Here is a 3,720-nt window from a genome sequence, read left to right as displayed (position 1 = left end):
CACAGTCACTTCTATTTTCCTGCAGTATTAGCTCTTCTGTTCATGAATCAAATGTATCTTTCCTCCTTTTGTTCTAACTCAGGCTTATCTAACAGCTATATCAACTGGTAAATGGAAATTTATTTCTCATTTATGGGAAAGATGATGTAATGTGGCCCAGTAGAATGAATAAAATTAAGAGGTCCTACCAGAGAAGTGATAAATGGAAGACAAAAGAAGTGTAATAAAAATAGGTTGCAACTTTATGTCTGAATTTTGAATATGCACCCTGGATGTCCATTTTGCCATAATTTACTACCACTAATTTTGTTTTAGATGGTTTAGTAGATATTAGCAACTTATTATTGAAATAGAAAAGAGCTTGAAGATCATGTGTCATAAGTAAATGGAACAAAAAGTAAAAACAAATGATTGTTTTGCTTTATCTTATTTAAAGAAATAAGCCCTTCAAATCTAGTTAGACATGAATTTAACCTTTCAAAGAGAAGTAACCTATTAGAACTATATTAAATAAACAGCGGAGGATCTTTGACTAAGAGCGCCCGGATAGCTCAGTCGGTAGAGCATCAGACTTTTAATCTGAGGGTCCAGGGTTCAAGTCCCTGTTCGGGCGTTTGCCGCGTTTTGCCTCTTAGGCTGCCAAATACTATATCACACGGAGATCTAAACGCTGAGGAATAAAAACTTGCATTTTAAATTGAATTCAATTAATTTTTCATTGATTTCAGAATACGCTAGGTAAGGATGTTCTCAGGGAGAGAATAAGGAAGTGACTATGTAAAATCATCGCGGTTTTGCACGGTTTCCCAGCGAAAAGGAATTCGTTCTTCAGAATGCTAATAATAAAGGGGAAAAAGAAAGTAAAAATGAAGCACATCGTGTTCTCATTGCGAAAAAATGAGCCATGCATTCACTAATTAGCCTGATTTCGCCCTTTCTCACCGTATATCTATTTTAGAACATCGCATCACACAACATAAATAACATAACAATTTTTAGTTAAAAGAGAAGCTGGAAACGCCCGAACAGGGACTTGAACCCTGGACCCTCAGATTAAAAGTCTGATGCTCTACCGACTGAGCTATCCGGGCTCCCGAAGGAAGCAGGCTGTGCTGTAATACCTCACATAAGAATGAGAACGTCTATATACTCGGCATCTTGAGCCGTATTTTGCGAAACGGCTGTAAATGCAAGGAACTTCCTGATTCGTGCAAAAAAGAAAACCAGAAAGCCCCAATTCTGCAATTTTCACCAGTAATACCAGCTAATGCAGAATTGCGAGATATTTACGTGCCTGGTAACCATCATTAGGTAGGATTTTTCTGGTTGGTAACCTAATAGATTCAGGATCGAGGAACTAATGAGGTACACTTTAGAAGCGCTGTAGCGATATTAGGTCAATTTTACCGTCGACAACAGAGTATCAGTTTTGAAACCTACCTGACAACAGAAAAAAATGAGTCTGTCTAAGACAGAATATAAAATATGCTCTTCTGAGGCTATTGGGTTGAGTTTGTGTAGTATAACGTGAGAAAAAGGAATGAAAGTGTGATTGCCCGGTAGGTCCCCTGAAGGGCTACTAAGTAAATTTTTAAGTGGCTGGAGAAGATGACCAGCAGGAACCTTGAGGGCAGAACCTTCTAAGCCGAGACACAGGAAAGCCGATCCTGGTAGTCCGGAGAGTGTGATCTTGGCATTGGAGGCTCTTCTCTCCTGCAGCCATCCATAATTTAAGCACTATCCTCTGCGATGGAGTAAGCCTTGAAAATTGCCCAGAGTAGAGCTTTGCGAATGAGACCCCAAAGAGTCTCTGTTAGCTGCTGTTGCTTTCCTCTCATTCTATCCTCAACTACTTTCAGAGTTATTACTGAAAGTAGTTCTACTTTCATGAATCGGTAAAGAAATAATCAGAAATGTACCAGAAGATCTGACTACAGGAGAGGTCTTCATGGCATTTTAATTGTAAACAATATAAATGGCTATATAAATTATGATAAAGCCTTAATATGGAAAGTTATTCGGCCATTAGTAATCATTTGATGACCAGTAAGACTTGAGAAAAATTGCAAAATATTGTCAAGTTAGAATATATTTCAAATCAATGGTTTTGTTTGTTTTTCGAGAAAAGGGTACATACAATGTATATTGGAAAAGGGAAAGGATAAATGCTTCTACAAAGCCTGGGTTCTGAAGTTAGGAGTGCTGTTTGAATACTTCCAGGGTTCAAGGAGGGAGATGCCATAGAAAAAGTGACAACAGAAAACTGCTTTGGTACATGTAAAGTGTTGTTCCTTAGAAACAGTTGTGGGGAAAAGGAGACTATATTCCTCTTTATACCTTTTTGTGTGTATAATGTAGTTTATTGTATTTCTTTTTTGGAAAGACTGTAAACCATTAATACTGACTTTTAATTTTTTTTAAAGCTCTAAGGGGCCATAACAAATCACCTAATTCAGCCATTTTATTTTACATATTAGGAAAGTGAAGACCTGCAGAACTATGTAACTCTGTTTATAGAAATAGCTAGACAAGAAGCAGCTACTAAGTGACAGCTAGCTAGCTTATTAAATCAGCTTATTTAATCAATGGTTTTTGAACATAAGTTGTTTGCTTTTTTTTTTTTTTTTTGCTCCAGTAAGTTTTGGAAACCTAATGAACATACGTCTTAAAGAAGGAAGAGGTGATCACTAAGAGTCAGTTATGAGTTTTTAAGCTCATTTAATTTTCTTTCTTTGGTAAGGTTACTTGACTGATAGAAAAGGGAAATACTATAGTTTTTTTTTTATTATAGCAAGTCATTTGATATGTCTTATAAAATCATTAAGAAAAGATGGGGAAATGTTGCCAGATGTTAACATTATTAGGGGAGATAAATGGTGGTTTTTAAAGCAACCTTAGAAGATGAGCAATTAATCACAAATCAGTGTGAATCATGATGGGAAAAGCTCTGTTCTTTACTATCACCTAATCAACAGATTTATCAAGGTTTTAAGTGAAGACAAATTAAATATGATGATCAATAGTTTACAAAATTGAAACAGCTAATTTCTGTTGACCCTCCAGGGGTGGCTTACTGAAGCTCATCTATCATTGTGCTCACCACATTCTCTTCATCTGGACAGTCTGACTCCCTCCCTAGACAGATTCCAGACCATACTTGTGTTGGAACCCTCTAGGCTGATGCTTGTTACACAGTAGGTGTTCAACAAATATTTGTTACTCTTAAAACTGAATTGCATGTGCGTATCATAATTCCAACACTCCAGCAGATAGCAGAAGGGGATCTAAACTAACCAGATACTTCTTAAAAGATACAAAACAAATTCCTGTTTAGAAAATTTTAAAATTAAAATATCAAATCCCCAAAGGTAAAGGGGAAATAGTTGACAGTAATTCACCTTAAAAGTTCTCCCACCCCCTCTTCAGGCCAACAGCAGTGCCATATGCCAAATGCCTGTAACCCCAGCACTTTAGAAGGCCAAGGTGGGAGGATCACTTGAAACCAGCTCTGGGCAGCACAGCAGGACATCCTTTTCTCTTCAAGAAAATAGAAAAAATTAGCCTGAAGAGAAGGATCTCTTGAGCCCTGGAGTTCAAGGCTGCAGTGAGCTATGATCATGTCACTGAACTGCAGACTGGGAATTAGAGGGAGACCTCATCTCCAAACAAAAACAAAAACAAAAAACAAACACTCAAAAAGCCCCAAACACTTTGGGCATT

General features: G+C 37.2%; 2 non-coding genes across 2 annotated transcripts; one reads left to right on the top strand and one right to left on the bottom strand.

Annotated features, from left to right (window-relative positions):
- The first annotated feature begins 540 nt into the window (after positions 1-540).
- TRNAK-UUU lies at positions 541-613 on the top strand. The gene has a single exon. It is a non-coding gene; the product is annotated as a tRNA-Lys (tRNA).
- Positions 614-1,018: 405 nt separating this feature from the next.
- Positions 1,019-1,091, bottom strand: TRNAK-UUU. Its single transcript has one exon. It is a non-coding gene; the product is annotated as a tRNA-Lys (tRNA).
- Positions 1,092-3,720: the final 2,629 nt, after the last annotated feature.

This window comes from Otolemur garnettii, unplaced genomic scaffold (assembly GCF_000181295.1).
Source record: "Otolemur garnettii isolate 467f Iridium unplaced genomic scaffold, OtoGar3 scaffold00055, whole genome shotgun sequence".
NCBI lineage: Eukaryota > Metazoa > Chordata > Mammalia > Primates > Galagidae > Otolemur > Otolemur garnettii.
The sequence above is the reverse complement of the archived record's forward strand: the minus strand, read 5'-3'. Positions and strand labels throughout refer to the sequence as shown.